Genomic DNA, 17,370 nt, shown 5'->3' with positions numbered 1-17,370 from the left:
GGTTATTTCCCTCACTCCTAATTGGTCCATTTCCCTCACTCCTGATTGGTTATTCCTCTCCCTCCTGATTGGTCTATTTCTACAAAGCTTGTTCCTAGTTGGTCAACTTTTGTTATACTTTATTTGCATATGATGTTGCAAAGTGTAAACGGGCAGCCCATAAAGTCCTGTGTAAACCTACAATCAGGGTCCAGAGCTTGGAGTGTTAACTCCTCTGGGCCCACTGGCGTAATAAACCTGAGTTCTCCAACTCTCTGAGTGTTGCTTGGTCTCTCGCCTGGATCCAGTTTGCTGTCACAACTGAGCTGTAACACTGAGCTGTAACACATTTTTCCACAACACCACCATGATGAAACAGCTGGGTGTGGTGTCACATGGGGGCTTACATACATCTGGCCCTGCCCCCAATGTGTTTCCTGTCCCCATTGGACTGTTGTGCAGTGAATGCTCCCATAAGTAAGGACAAGTCAGTCCTTACGCTAGTGTGAATTAGGTTTCAGTGACATTATAAAAAAAGACTTGGAAATCCATGTGTTGATATAATAGGAGATATGAAGGTAGGTAGGAAGAAAAAAAAAAACAGAAGTCTACTTTCTATTGTCAACTGAAATAAATGCACAGCCTAAAAGTTGAGAGTTATGTTTTATTTGGCAGACATTGCTGAGGACTTGAACCCCTTCGAGTTGGGATGACAGCTTCTCAGATCGCTCTGAGGGACTGCTCCAAGGAGGTAGGGGAGGAGCCAGGATATATACGAGTTTTACAACAAAGAACAGGTAGTTGAAACTTTAAAGATTACGTGTTAGCTAAAGAAAACCAGGCATCTCAAGTTAAAGAATTAAGAGCTTTTCTGTGTATGGGAGGAAGCAAACATTTGGCCTCATTGAATTCATTCCTTTGATGTGCACCTAGCTATCTAAGGCCAGTCTCCTGTCCTTTCTTATTCTGTGTCCCCTCAGGGTACACCACTGTGAGTGGCTGCAGAGGGCAGGCTACAGGCTTGTCTTCACTGGGGGGTGGGGGGTGGCAGTTGCTGGTGACTTGATGGCTTCAGCATTCTTTGTTTACTGAGATGATTTGCAGTATTTTTTGTTCACACTGTTAAAATTGGTCCAAACCAGGCTTGCCATAAGGCTTGTAGTGGTTGCTTACAATCCAAGAAGTGTTGTAAGAGTTTCACAGGACCCGAGTTTTCAATTCAAATAAACAAGCACAACTAGAAATGGTGAGAAAAGGAAATAAGAAAAATTGGTAATATTGAAGTATATAAAAGGCTATTTAAAGGCTATTTTCATTTCATGGTTTCTAGTATTATAAACTTAATATATTCATGCTTTTTGTCTTTCATAAAAGCAGAGTTTAAGAAGTCAAATACTTGTTACGTGGCATTTGAGAGTTTAATGCACTGAACAGCTGGGAATAAGAAGAGGTATTTCATTTTCCACTAATGCCCGAAACATTTTGTATTTCAGCAAGGCTAGTCTTCTGGAACCGAAACAAATGGGATAAGAGGGACTTTGATTTCTTGTAAGTTATACAGATTTCTCAGAAACACATTTGAAAACACATTTAATTTACATTTTAAACAATACTGCAATTCCACACTTGGAGTGTTTTGTTACAAAAATACATTTTGAGGGGGGATGAAACTCCATAAATATCTCAAATAATCTACAAAACAGAAACAGACTTGCAGACATAGTAAACAATCTTATGGTTACCGGAGAAAGGGGATGGGAGGGGATAAATCTGGGAGTTTGAGATTTACAAATGTTAGCCACTATATGTAAAAATAGATTAAAATTTTTTCTTCTGTATAGCACAGGGAAGTATGTTCAATATCTTGTGATAACCTTTAATGAAAAAGAATATGAAAACGAGTATATATATGTCTATGCATGACTGGGACATTGTGCTGCACATCAGAAACTGACACATTGTAACTGACTGTACTGCAGTAAAATAAAATTTAAAAATATCTCAAATAAGATACCTAAAACCTGCCAGATATGCAAAAAGTAAACAGAATTAGTATCATAAATTAAAAATGTCAAAACAGCTGATAATCTGACAATTAAGTCTATCAGCTGGACAATAGTGCTTGAATTAAATGAGAATGCATATAAACAAATACACATTTTTCAATAACGCAACTGTTGTATATGTGAACCATAGTCTTGTCTCAGGTCAAATGTTCCCGGTTCAGTGCCCTGCTAGGTGTCTGTGTCCCATGGGTGTTTACCAGTGTTCTGGGTATTGAGGAAAGAGCCAGTCTGCAAGAACAGCCAGATGACACTTCATGTCTTAGGCTGCACATTGTTCCTCTTAGGTGCTCTGCTGGAGATGCACTGGCCTGACAGAGCCAAAACTGAGCTTAAAATGGAAGCAGTTTAGGCAGAAGAGTGATTTATGTCTGCTCTAAATCAAAGTGTGAGGCAGAATCAAGTCTGCTGTATTTATTGTATGTGTGCGTGTTTTTTGTTTTTTAATTTAAATTCCTTCACTGTTTTTCCATTTGCCTGGGTAGGGAGAATCATCCTCCTGGGAATAAAGACTAAGGCCAGAGTCTTTTCCTGGGAGAGAGTCTTTGGAGAACTGATTCTCAGTGTTTACTCTGTCCCCTAGGAAATAGGTGGTCCTGAAGAAAAGGTTAACTGGATTCCTTCCCACCCAAAAATAGACAAACAAAAACAACCTATTTCCTCTCTTGTGCTGTCAGCTTTCAAAGCAATATCCAAAGGTATTTCAAAGAGGAAAAGTGAATCCACGGCTCAGAGGGGTTTGCACTGGCCCTGATTATTCCTTGGAAGGTGTCCCTCCATTAGGGCTCTTGCAGGCCACAGAAATCTCTTCTGTCCCCTAAACAAGTGGAAAGAACCAGCTGCTGAATGCATGGATCTCAGAGCCATGTGGTCCCAGATGGTGAGGTCTAGGACACCGCCGTGGGAGTGAATGACAAATACAAGCCAGTATCCTGAGACCCAGGCTGTTGGTGAAACCCTCTAAGGTGGCAGCAAGCCGGCTGCCCGTTGGTTACACTGTGGGTGAAGAGGATGGCAGTCGGGTCATCGTGACAGAATGAATGAAAGCGGTTAAATGGCAGTCAGAAAGGATGGGTCTGGTAATCAGATTCAGTGAGGCAGGCCTTTCCCTGCGTACTGTCTTGACACTGTGAACTCAGGAACAGCAGAGGGAAGCGTCTAAAGCTTACTCCAAAGCCATGAGGACAGAGAACCGTGTGCCCCTGATAGTTTATCAGTGGGTATTTGGAGAAATGTGAACACCTGTGCCAGAGAGATAGGCTAATATGTGAGGAACGCTCTGGTGGGTCTAGAGGACCTGACTGTGACCTGTATGGGGGGTTTGGGGGATCTTGTCCTCCTGAACTGGATGTTTGGGCTCCAGGATTGTTCGGGTAAATTTTAACCATATGTATTTTTCAACCCGGACGTGATCAGAGGATGTTTGTGACAAATTTGCTGACATGGCTTGGGAGGTTATGAGAGTCTCTGACTTAGACCTGTGTTCTAGGTGTTAAATGACGTGAGGTGGGCTGGTAGAGTCTCAGATTCAGGGTTGCAGCCTGACCCTTACCTCTTGGACTCACTGAGAAAGTACTTCAGCAGCATAAGCTTCTCTCTCACAAATACAGCTCTTGTACCCTTGTCTGTGGAATGTACCAGTTTTGGTGGTTTGAATTGAGCAACCAGGTTGGAGTTTCCAGGCTGGGGAAGGGCAACGTCCTCTTTGGCATCTCTTTTCATGACCAGCTGCTGGATATGGTGGCACTGCCCCAAGAGATGGGAATGCCCTCTGCTTATATTTGTTCACAGGGTTTTGACAGCCTCACTGGAATAGAATTTCTAAGGCTTGTCTTCCTTTACTTTTTCTTTTCTGTTTTATTTTTGTTTGAAGCCTAGTCAGCTTACAATGTTGTGTCAATTTCTGGTCTACAGCATAATGTTTCAGTCATACATACACATACATATATTTGTTTTCATATTCTTTTTCATTACAGGTTACTACAAGATATTGAATATATTTCTCTGTACTATACAGTAGAAAATTATTGTTTATCTATTTTATATATAGTAGCTAGTATCTGCAAATCTCCAACTCCCAATTTATCCCTCCCCCCCCCCCCCCGGTAACTATAAGTTTGCTTCCGTTTTGTAAATAAGTTCATTTGTCTTTTTTTTTTTTTTTTTTTTTTAGATTCAACATATAAGTGATAGTCCCTTACTTTGTATAAAAGACCTGCAGTGTGGAATGCATTGCTAGTACAAAGGATACATTAGACTGGATAATTGAAAGACTTACAAGACCTCACAGACCATGATCAATAAAGGCAAAGTATACAGCACAGCAGGAGAAAAAGAGAACAATCAAGCATCCGAAGCACAAGAAACTTCCCAGCGTAGCTCCTCAGTGTCCTTATTTGCACAAGGATGTATCTTGTCTCCAGACTGAATTGCCAAGAACTGTATGCTGATAGATCTTTGTTCTGGGAGAGGAATTTAAGTTTCCATCTTGGTCTTTTATGTCTTTCTTGGTCACGTAGCCAAGCCAGGCTGTCCAACTGGTTACACAGGTATAAGCTATCAATTCTAAAAATTGGTCCTGGCTGACACCAGGAGAGTTCAGACTTTAAACAGCACGTCATAAATCATTAGCTCACTGCCCTTAATCTTGGCTAGGAGTCAGTGCCAGAATCCCAGGCATTCCCAGAGATAACATAGAGCTGTCCGGGTCCAGCTGCAACATAACCATCTTATATAATCTACACTCTGACGCCTGGTCACACCTTTTAAATTATATATTGCATATTATTCTTTTCCCTGAAACTTGGGGTATTTATAGAACAGATAATGAAAAAGGGCATTTTCCAGAACAACTTTCTCAATGAATATTGTTTTAAATGGTATTGTTTTTAACACTTTAGTTTACCAAATTTCCAGCACAGTCATCTGTAAACTTAACAATAATTTTACCTCCTTCCACCACTGAAAATTTTGGGGGGAAAGGGGACTGCTTATTTAGGAATTAGGATGTAATTTGCAAACCGTAATAGTCATTGTTTCAAAGTATAAGCTTGGTGAATTTTAGTATATTCACAAGATTGTGTAACCAGCCAGACAGAATCCCCAGTCCCCTCTGATGAATGGCATTGTCTCATGCCGTCAATCAAATCTACTTAAAAAACAAAGGACTGAACAGTTAATGAGCTCAGCTGCCGGATGCTCGGCCACTCTGCCTTTCTCCAGGCTTGAGGCTCTGCAGAGAGGCAGCTTCCCCAGCTATGGACAGGGGTACGGCCTTTGTGTATCCTCCACTCCAACACAGGATCTGGAGAATCCTTTTTCGGATGGGCTTACTCATCCTTTGTGCCAGGTATTATGCTAGACTTGAGATTTCTGCTCAAGCAAGAGAGTTCCCAGCTGTAGCAGTGTTGCACAGGCCGTTAGGGAGCAGAGACCTACCTTGGGTGGCACTTATCCAAACTGGGCCTCTGTGGTCTTAATCTCTCGCTGTCTGGGTCACAAGACCAGGAAAGGCCGAGCTTCCTTTACGTCATCAGGACAGGGAGTGGTATGGAGGAAATGGGGCAGGGTCTTACAGTGGCTATGGTTTTTGGTTTGGGTGGGTGGTGTCTAAGTGGGTCCTCAGGGCCTAATTAACAGTGTAGGCCCCTGTCCAAGGAGAGCTTGGAAGTAGGTGTTTTTTTCCAAACAAGGATTTTATCTGCCTGACTTTAGAAATGATTATTTTATGTCAATAGCAAAAATGTCTCTGTTTGAAATGGAAGGAACTACGCTTATTTCTTGCTAGGGAAGGGCCTCAAATGTGGGAGAAGGGGCTTTCTGTAGACTTTAATACATCCTTCATTTGTTTGGTGCATTGATGGAAGATTCTTCTTTGAATATCCAAGGTTTACTACTTTGGGAGTGTAAACCATTTGGCTTGGTTTGGAGCAGAGAGACCTTGGACTTCCAGATGACTTCTTTCTAGAAGTCAGGGTGAAGCTTTCCATTAAGCCACTGTTGAACCAGGCTGAGTGAACAGGGCATAGGCAGAAAATCACCTTATTCTGAGGATCGTCAACAGGGTTCCTGACAACAAATTATGGCTGTAGGAACTGCCCACCTGAGGAAGGGAGGCACTTAATTCTCCAAATCTTGCTTAGAACTATCTGGTGAGGGTTTCCATCCTAGTGAGCACACCTTCAGAATTTATGGTTAGGAGAATTTAGAAATGTGATATGTCAGGGCCCACAGCATATACTCAAAAGTCACATCAAGTCACCAGCAAGGACAAGGACAACTTGGGAAGAATTGGACCATCAGCCACAGTTAAGGCAGGCTCTTGCTTGGGCATAAATGTCATATAAATGTCAGCCAATTCACAGAAGCCTTGCATTCATTCCATTCTGGGAACTGTTGTCCATTATATTCAACACTGATTCTCTGCTAACTGAGAAAGGAAGGATGAGTTGCCCTAAGTCTCCGCGAAGCCTGAAACATCTGGTTCCAAATTCTGCATGAATTTTTCTCCTCGGTGGCCAAAGCTAATGGGAAGTGTCAGTGGAATTCTGCTGCAATTCTCCTGGCTTCCCAGGGAACAGCCCCCTTGTGTGAACTGCCCTCTTTGTTCTTGTACTGTAACTCCCACCCACCGTGCTGTCAACAAATCTATTAATACTCTGGTCCTACCCAAGCTCCCGCTCCTCCTCCACCATAATCTCAGAACATCAGAACGTATTTAGCACAAACATCTTTTCTGGAGCTCAGCCACACTTGGCACCTGCTCCCTCTAGTGGAGCCACAGTGGATCTGACAGCCTGTCCAGCGGTTCCTGTCCGCAGGTGGTTTGACCTGGGTTTGCATCACAGGCTGGAGAACACTTGTTTTCCTTTTCTCTTGCAGCCTAGCCTCGTGTCCTTCCTCATCCCCATGTTCTCCCTAGGAACTTGTTCAGGTAACAGAAATTCAACCTGAGTTTGGAGAGAAAGGTTGAGGTTAATGAGAAGCTCCCCCTTTCTAATACTTGCCTAGGCTTAATATGTCTTCACTTCTTGTGTGAGGGTGGTTTTACCAGTTGGGGTGGGGTTAACAGAATTAAAAACGTTAAAGCATCAGTTTGTGATGGAGAGTGCATCCTAATACGTCATTAAGGGGCAGGGACAGATCAGGGGGATCTCCTTGTAATGAGTCCATTCTGTTTGATAGAACCGCACCGCTGGCGTCTGACCTTTAGGAACGTGCGTTTGCAATGACGTTAGGATTTCAGTTTTTCGCTTGAAGACAGGCAGCAGAAATTCCAGTTATCACAAGATTCTTGGTCTCCCCTTCAGAGCTCACAGACATTCGTTAAAATAAAAGGCCCATTTAGCTTAGATGAGCTTGAGTCTTTATTGCTTTTAAACAAGAATTCAAGTCTTACCCTGAATGTTGGTGTCCTCTAAACCTGTCACTGTAGTTGGACAAGGTTATTTAATATCCCCTCAATATCAGTGTAGCAAGCTCCTGAGTCCTGGCAGAGCAGAGAGCAAGCATTTAATTTTCTCAGCTAATAAATGCTAATGAAGTGCAGTAGCCTTTTCTTATATATTTCTGTAGTGTCAGTTGTAATTTCTCCATTTTCCTTTCTTATTTTGTTTATTTGTGCCCTCTCTCTTTTCTTCTTGGTGAGCCTGGCCAGAGGTTTGTTAATTTTGTTTACTCCTTCAAGAAACCAACTCTTGATTTGATTGATTTTTCTATTTTTTTTTAAATTTTGGTTTTGTTTATTTCCTCCTGATTGTTATTATTTCTTTCCTTCTGCTGACTTTGGGTTTTGTTCGCTCTTCCTTTTCTGATCCTTTTAGGTGGTAGGTTAGGTTGTTTATTTGAGATTGTTCTTGTTTTCTGAGGAAGGCCTGTATCACTATGCAATTCCCTCCTAGGACTGCTTTTGCTGCACCTCACAGATTTCGTGTGCTTGTGGCAGGAGCCTTTTTCTTAACATCCCATGTTGCAGCTTAACTTTGCTCCCTCTATCAGTTACTCAAGGTCTACACCTTATGTCCATCTTCTTGCCCCATAAGGAAGTGGATAGATGGGTGTCCTAGACATTCAGATTACCTTCAAAATCTAGCTTCCCCAAAGCTGGTCGTGATGGCTAATGAAATTTAAGCCCATTATGGAGGGGCTAGTGTCATAAGATGTGTGGGTCTGAGCAGAGGAGAAGCAGATGTGACTAAGGGGAAGAGAAGGGGTCACATAGCATTTTGGTAGAAGTCAACCTTTGGGGTGTGTGCATTTCCATCTGAAGTGGGAAGGTGACAGAAAGAACAGTCCTCTAAGTACCTGAGATCAGCTGGGAACAAGATTTAGATGCTGCAGAGCCCAGGGACCATCGTAGCAGTGACAAGCTCTGGGAGGGTTGGAAGCTGAAAACAGCCCTGAGACTTCAAATCAGTAATGAGGGCTCACCCACTATGCTTTTCCCCTTGATGTCAGTATTACTGAATTTCTGTAATAGACTGATTTTATAAATTAAATCTTGGGATTTTCCAGAGTGTTCTCCCTCCAAACAGTTTCCTTTCATTGTAAAGGAACTGACTTACAATCCATTGTTTCTGACATAGATTCCTCTTACACTGGGTTCCCTCAAAAGAAAATCCTGAGATGAGAATTTGAATATAAGTGGTTATTTGGGAGATAATCTCAGGAAGCACCAACAAAAGGGCAGAAATGTGAATGAAACAAGAACGGAAAGGAAGCCAATATGGGGTGTGTTTTTAAGCAGACTTCTGCTGTGGTCAACTGGGTCTTAATCCCTCTGGGAAATTCTGGGAGGCAGTGAAGAAATCCTCCCAGAGGTATCCCAGCCAAGGGCTCCCACAAATCACTGTTGGTGGCTACTCCCTGGCATTTGACTTAGTCAAGAAAGCCCTTAGACAAAGCATAGCAGATGTTTGCAGTCAGATGCTATCAGGTTTTCATGCACAAGAATGGTAAAAGAAGTCTTGATCTGATTAAGCTTAAAATATTTCTCTCTCACTTGCTAAGAATTATCTACATTCAGCAGTGGCCAAACTGGGAAGCCAAGGAGGAATGTGGCATGAATCCTTACCCTGAATTTCTTCAAGACTTTAGAGATGATAACACGGATGAGGTCTTACTTTTGATTTATTCTTGATAGAGTTAGAGAGCTATATGGGCTTCGATTTGGCTTTTTCTACTAAATTACTGTGCAGGTTTTGCGAGGTGCTAAGGATATCTATTCAATAAAACATTGAGGAACTGGGGAAATAACCATGTGGTGTTTTGGGGTCCCAGTGAGCTTATAAAAGAGCAGTCTTGGGTCAAATACCCACTTATATTTTGATCCCTGTAAGTCTCCATTATAATGAGAAGACCACAATAGCATTTTGATTTCCCAGCAATTAATGATTAGGGCCAATGTCCAGTAACTCCTGACAGGTTTGGGTATTTCCTTTCTCCAGTGTAATTTAACCTTGAAAATTTCAGCAGTTTCCACTGGAGAGAGCTAGGAAGATGCATTACTGTATCTGCCTATGATGTTGAAATAGGATTGGCCATCAGGCTTACCTCTCTTTCAGTACTGAATTTGGATAGATTGAAAACCAGAACCTGGTCTTCAAGATACCTTATTGCCTTATACTGCAAAATCATTGGAATAGTGAATAGTGTCCTCTAAAGTTGTGCAACGCACAATTTGTCTGCCTGTACAAATTGTGGTGGTCCTGCTGGTCTCCTCTGTATTCGAAGGGTTCTTGGTTTGTGAGCTGACAGTTCAGGAATTTGGTGAAGACCAACAGTTCCCTGCATTAAAGGCTTAAATTAGACCCCTGTTCTCAAGAATTTTTGTTACACAAATAAAGTTAAACATTACTGGGCTGCCTATATATTTTGATCCTGGTGATCTCCTGTTTAAATAACAATTAGTAGAGCCAAAAACAGCATAATTTCTATCCAAGGGAGCTGAGTTTTCTGATTCAGAATGGTTTGGACTCTAGGGTTCTCTGGCGAAGTGTTCCTTGATTTTGCCAGAATGACTTTCTTACCGTTGAAATTAGGGAGGTTATTTAATTTTCAGCATCTTCCACCAGCAATCTGATCTACAGAAAACCATCACTTGAGGACTTCAAAGATATTGACATGTTCCTTTTCTAAGTCTCGATGGAGAGAGAATGCCTTCTACATCCTTTAATAGGATGTAATTAATAGGTAGTGACCCTCTAATTCATATGTTATAAATTCACTCAGGATTTCTATTTGTGAAGTCCTTAATTGAAAGAAATTCTATGTTTACAATATAGAAGCCAGAACCTAGCTAGTGCCACCTCTGAGTTCAAATTTTCTCAATTAGTTGAGAAGCAAGAAAGCAGCTCCTGGCTACTTCAGCTTTTCTAGTTGAATCCATAATCTGGTAATTATATCCATATCGCTAAATAAAGTCCAAGGTAAAATTTAGAACTCGCTTGCTCTAGCAGCTTCACATTTCCCATTCCAGCCTCAGACACGTTCCCCATATTTCTGCCAACTTCATGTAGCAGTATTCTGCAATTGTTTGGGCAGATGAAATTTCCTGTTATACTCTCAGCTCAGTTCTTCCTCTACTGCCACCGTGTGGTAGACATAGAGATGTGCCGCCCAGATCACTTGTAAGGGTTTATAGCCCCACTGGGGAGAGTGCAGGACACAGACAGCTTCTAGCTGCCAGCTCCTTCAGGGTCTGCCTCTGTGGTCACCTTCCTTGCCCAAGGTCACTCCGTTGTTGGGGAAACTCACATCCAGTGACTGAATAGAGCAGGGTGAGAAGGCTGGACCTTGCAGCCGGAAGCAGGGCAAGTCTGATGAGCAGTACTCACTCTCGAGCTTCCCTTCTGTTTGGTTAGAAGATTTGTTGGGCTTGCATCCTAAATTCGGTCGCAGACTTAGCTTTTGGAAAACGTAACCTGCAACAATTGTTACCAGAAGTGGTATGGACTGAAAAAAAAAGGTGATAAGGTGGGGTTTTGGGGGCTGGGTCACTCACTGCCCCGCTGGTAACGAGGACTCCATCACTGTTGGCGGGAGGAGCACGTGCAGACTTCCGCCGTGTGACTGTGATGCTCCACCATGTGAACGAAGAGCGCTAGGGGGAGCAGTGTGTCAGGTGAGCCACGGAGGAAATGGAAGCTATAAGAATGGATGAATTGAAGGGCTATTGCTAAACATCTTTATGCTTCAGAAAAGCCAATGAACAGACAATTGAAATTAGGTATAAAAGCCAGAAGACTTATTTAACTGTCAATAAAGAAATATCTATTTCCCACATCAGCGGGGGCAGAAGAAGATGACCAAACCTAGGATCCAACTGTCTGAGTGAAAGATGGTTAAAAGACACATCAAGGCAGATCTGTTGTATCAAGTTTAGGGTCCTGGTTGAGAGAATCTGGACCCCTAACACCTGAGATGGGGCTATTTGGAGAGACACCCCTTACTTACATTTTGGCTTCCCAGAATTTTCTGAATCTGCAAAAATGGCCCATGTCTTCCTATTAAGAGCTAGTGGTTTATTGAGTTGAAAGACAACTCATTGGCATTTCTGCTGCAAAGCAACCTGCCCCTGTCAGACCTACTTTTCACCCTTTATCCTGGCCAGTAGTTTTATTATGATTAAATTACAGAATAATACAGCTTGAGAGGTGCTGGACTGGATAAGGGAGGAACAGGAATATATCCCAAAGGCATTGCAGAAGTATCCAGTAGGAGTTGGAAGAGTGAGCCTGAGACTGGAGTGTGAGGGTCCTTGATTATGGGGCTGAATTCCACAATTGAATATGAAAGAATTTATTGACTTTTTAGTACTCTCCTGCAGTAAAAGACTTAAGACTGGCAAGGACACCAGGTAATGAGGCAAACTTTACTATTAGAATGGGTAGAAAGCATACCCATTAGTCGCTCAAGCTGAGTTAAGTCTAAATGCTATAATTATTATGTAGACACTAAAGGGAGGGATTGAAAGGTTCAGGGAAGTAGGCATAATATAATTGACACGCTATATGCAGCAGGAATATGCAAATGATGATTATGTTCTATGGAAAGTTATGGGCAATTTCAAGAAGTCTGGTCAGTTGGTCATGCGTCTGGAAGGAAAAAGATGGGAAGGTTCGAGATGAAATTCTAGGGTAGTCATTTGAATAAATACGTTTTTTCTTTTCTTTTTTTATTTAAATATAGTTGATTCACAATGTGTCAGGTGTACAGCAAAGTGATTCAGTATTGCATTATATATATATATTCTTTTTCAGATTCTTTTGTATTATAGGTTATTGCAAGATATTGACTATAGTTCCCTATGTTATAGAGTAAGTAGGTCCTTGTTGTTTATCTGTTTTTAATCGGATGGATATGTTGAAGTGGACACAAAATGCGAAGATTTTTGTATCATATGATAATGTTCAGCAGGAAGCATATACCATGGAAGAGAAACTAAACAACCAAAATTACAGAATGACTCAGTCAACCGACATGAGCCAGCCTCTGCACTGACCACCCCGGTGTCGACATGATGGGCACATAAATGAAGTGGCTATGGGGTCATTATATGGAGCTGTGGACGAGTCGGTCATGTGGGCTTTCAATTCCTAAGGCTGATCGACCTGCTGCTGCCTCTGAACGTCCAGCCTGCCGGCAGCAGAGACCAATGCTGAGTGCCTGCTGTGGCTCCATTTGCAGCTGGGGCCTCCGTGATGGCGCCTGATGTATCCCGGTATCCTGCTCCCTGGTTTTCATGCCCTTGTGCCATCCCCTCGCCGCTAGTGTGGTTGGACTTAATGACTCACTTCTAACAAATGGAATATAGCAAAAGCGATAGGTAACAGAAAAAAATAATTCTGCCTAATTTTTAAAAATAATTATTTAAATTAAAAAACTTGTTTTGAAATTGAAGAATAGTCAGTTACAATGTGTTAATTTCTGGTGTACAGCACAATGTTTCAGTCTTCCATGTATATATATATATATATTCATTTTCCATTATAGGTTACTACAAGATATTGAATATAGTTGTCTGTACTCTACAGAAGAAATCTGTTGTTTATCTATTTTATATACAGTAGCTAATATTTGCAAATCTCAGACTCCCAATTTATCCCTTCCCATCCCCTTTCCCCCAAGTAATTCTTAATATCATTGTTACTGTTTCCTGTGAATATCCATGTCTTTTATCCAGGACTGAGTGCACCTAGTTGAACAGACCTAACATCATAATCCTGAATTCAATGTTGGGGGAACATAGAAGAAATGTCTGGCTCCCTTCAGCCTCAGTAGGGAGAGGCAGGGCGCTACCTCCTAGCAAGATTAAAACAATGAGAACTGCCTCTGTGTTTGTTTCTTATTGCTGTTCAACAAATTACTAAAGCTTAGTAACTTACAACAAGACACGTTTATTTTCTCAAGGTTTCTGTGGGTAGGAGTCTGGGCATGGCTCAGCTGGGTTTTCTGCTCAGGATCTCATAGGCTTCAGTCAAGCTGCCAGCCAGCCTGCGTCCTCATCTGGAGGCTTGTTGAGGGAAGAATCCACTTCCAAGCCCTTCATGGTTGTTGGCAGAATTCATGTCCTTGTGGCTGTAGGACTGAGGCCCTCAGGCCCTCCTGTAGCCTTCACTATAGGCAGATCTCAAATGGCCGTTTGCTTCTTTAAGACTGGCTGGAGAATCTCTCCAATTTGCTATGACTGAGTCTTACATAAGGTAAGCTAACCAAGAGAGTGACATCCCATCGCCGTTGCCATATTCTATTGGTGAAAAAGTGAGTCATAGGTCCCGCCCACACTCAGGGGGAGGAGACTATAGCAGGGCTACCAGGGCATGACTTTTAAGGTGACTTTTAGGGTGTATTGGCCATAACCTCCCAGATGCTGATCAGCTAAAAGAAGAAAAAAAAAAAGGCAAATGAGTACTATATAGCAAAATAATCTCAGCATAACATCAAGTGCCAAGAATATTTTACTCTTCAAAACCATCGATCTCCCTTTCTGATGACCAATTTGGCTTTGTCAGTTACCTTGATGGGGAAAAAGTGTTAGGGATGTCTTATTTTAACCTATAAATGAACATTCTTTATAACTTTAGCTGACATAAATGCATTATCATGTGTATTAGTCAGGGTTCCCCAGAGAAAAAGAGCCATTAGTAGATCTCTCTCTCTCTTTTTATGAGGCCATCAACTGATTGGATGAGGCCCACCTACATTCTGGAGGGTAATCTGCTTTCCCCAAAATGTTTTAATAATTTAAATGCTAATGTCATCTAAAAAATATCTTCACACAAATATCGAGAATAACATTTGACCAGGTATCTGGGTACTAAGCCCGAGTCAAACTGACACATAAAATTAACCATCACATTGAAACCTAGTTGCCCTTCTTGGTATGGTTAACACTTCAATTTTATATATGAGAAAACAGAAATTAAGTGACTTGCATCAGACTACACTGAAAAATACTGGAGTAAAAACTGGCCATAAACACTAGCAGCTGCCCGTGTTTCATTTCTAAAGATGATAAGTTATTCATAAAGTTATAGTGGACGCATTCAGTATGTGATATCGTCCATGTAGATGTCTCTGTGCCACTAGCAATGCTGGAAGTGCCTTGTGAAAGAGATAAGTGAAGATCTAAGGCAAAACATCCCAAGGCAATAGGATGTGTATTACTGAACTACAGATGTTCTTAGTACAGTAAATTTATGCTGATAATTTTATTTTGTATACTTTTTACTTGTTTGTTAATATTTTTTCTCCCACTTTATTGGTTTGCCTACTGAACTACCCTCCTTCCCTTCCTTCTCCCCCAGTGTTTCAGCAAATTTAATTTAGGGTACCTAGAAATTGCAAGTATATATCCTTTTTTGATTTGTATTTTATTATAATTTACACAAACAACTGGGTTTGGGAACTGTGTTACTCCTGGTATCTTTAAAATATTGTGGGTGTTTTAATAAATTTTGTATTTATTTTTTGCAAAAAGCAAAGCGCTTTTTGGAAGTTGAGGCACATGTCAGCCCCTTCTTTGGGTTCCACATCCTTTTTTTTTTTTTTTTTTTTTTTTGTTGGAAAGGAGAAGGTATAGAAGGTACAGTGTTCTCGTGATGCAGTGCAGGGAGAGAGAAGGCCCAGCATCCCATATGCAGGGAGCCACCTTCTGGAGCGGAAGGGCCAGCACCCAGCCAGAGCCCCAGCATCCCTGCGCTGAGCCTGAAGCCTTGGCTAAGGTTCTCCTTCCCCTGCGTGTAAGGGAGGGAGCTGGAGGAACCCTGAGGTCTCTGCAGAGAAGAAAGTCACAGCACATTCTCAAACCTTTCTCGTTTTAAGCATTAGATCGCTCTTCACCAGAGCCACAGTGGACTGGAAGGGGTTCCATGTAGTTTTCTCCTTAGGAACAGAAGTCCAACCATATCCAGAAGGGTAGAATAACCTACATTTTTTAATACAAGTCCTGACTTTCCTCCTAGTATAGGAGTATCACATGTGTAATCCCGTACCTTTTCTCTCTGTCTTTCTTTCTGTTTTGCCGCCAGTTGTAATTATGTGAACATTGCACTTTCATGATTCCCAAGAATCCTGAACTTGTCTGCTTTCTCTGCTTCAGTGCTTTTGCCAACGAATATATCTCTATTCCTGGTTGCTGATAACCTAACCTTGGCTTTAGTGGCATAGTTAAAATCCTGCAGTCTTTTTTTTCTCTCCCGATTTCAGAGCGAGGTTTAATGCTGTGCACATTCACACACCAAAGCTATTTTCAAAACCACTGAAAATCCAAGTCGTGCTGTAGGTTTCCTCAAGGTCCATGCAGAGAGCCTGGGCTCTTCCAGATGCAGATGGAAGAAGGCAGCACCACCTACTACCAGATTTCAGGGGGGCTGATTTAATTAATCCTTCTTTAACTTGCCGCTGATGTAGGACACCCAGTCCAGAATCAGCCGCCAGCGGTGGCCCACACCAGCCCCAGGGTGCCCAGGGCGCCTCACGTGCCTGCTGTGGGAATCCGGTCTCTGGCCAGCTGGGTACCTGCGGCGCATAAACGTGCTCAGCGTCACAGCGTCACCCCGGCTCAGAGTGTCCCGGGCGCCGCCCGCGCAGGCGCATTCCATCCTGCGGTCTTAGACCGAACCTGGCACGTACATCATTACTCCTTACAGAGTCTCAGGTTGTGCATTTCCCCAAAGAATATTTTGTAATCTGCCTTAACTATGTTCCAGGTTTATATGATGGTTGAAAGATTTTCTCTTATGAAGTTTTAAATTTTAATATGGAACATATATTCGCTGAAAACAATAGCAAAAAGTCGTTTACTTAAACCAATATAAGTATTACATCATTATAGGAGAATCCTAAATTATCCACCAGCAGATGGCAATATAATCTTAAATATTACTGGTCATAGGTGATTAATTTACAGAAGATGGAAATAGAATATTACACCCATAGATTAAATTTAATTTCACTCATACAATTTTCTTGCACCACGGCTTTTTTGGTCTTTTCTTTTTATGTCTATTTAAAAGCTACGAAAAATTATTAATTTTATGATTTTTTAAATATATAGTATCATTAGATGAGTCTTTAATTGTAAAATCAAATTAAATTATATATGCTAGTTCCAGTTTTATGATAGTTTAGATGTGGTCTACGTAGTCTAATGTATCATTGATCCCTAAGGTTCAAAATACTCTCTTTTAAATGTCAGGACCTTATTGATTAGGGGAGTCCTTCTAAAATCAGGTGTTTCCCCAACTGATTAAGCAAAAGAAACTTTTGCAACCAAATGCTAAATTTTGGATCTGGACACATCTGTGACTTGAAGAGCTTACATATATGATACATGGTTAAATTCTATTGCTTCCTTATGTAATAAATTAAGCATGTGTACATGTATGTAAAATGAAGTAAGTTAGGGAAAATATTAATTTATTCTAGTATTTTATAAGTTAATTGAAATTTCTTCTGTTAGATTTCTTTTTACTTTATGGGACTAATTAAAAAAAAAACCCTATCAAGGACCCTGTATTACATTAGTACACTTGCAAAGAATCAGGAACACCTGGACATTGCTTCGAGCAGTGATTCGCCAATTTTACTGCCGGTTAGAATCTGCCAGGAAGCCTCTAACACCTTCACATCCAGGCCACAGCCTCACAAATTAAGAATCTGAGGGTGAGATCCTGGTATCAGTAATTTTTAAAGTTCCTGGTGTGAGTCTAACGTGAAACTGGGTTGAGTCACTGGTTTGGATTAGTTTTTCTTAGATGTTCATATGAATCATATGAGAATCTCGTTAACGCACAGGTTTTCCTTCAGTAGATCCCAGGTTGGGGGC

This window comes from Camelus dromedarius, chromosome 12 (genome assembly GCF_036321535.1).
Source record: "Camelus dromedarius isolate mCamDro1 chromosome 12, mCamDro1.pat, whole genome shotgun sequence".
In the NCBI taxonomy this organism is placed as follows: Eukaryota; Metazoa; Chordata; class Mammalia; order Artiodactyla; family Camelidae; genus Camelus; species Camelus dromedarius.
Note: the sequence above shows the minus strand (reverse complement) of the source record.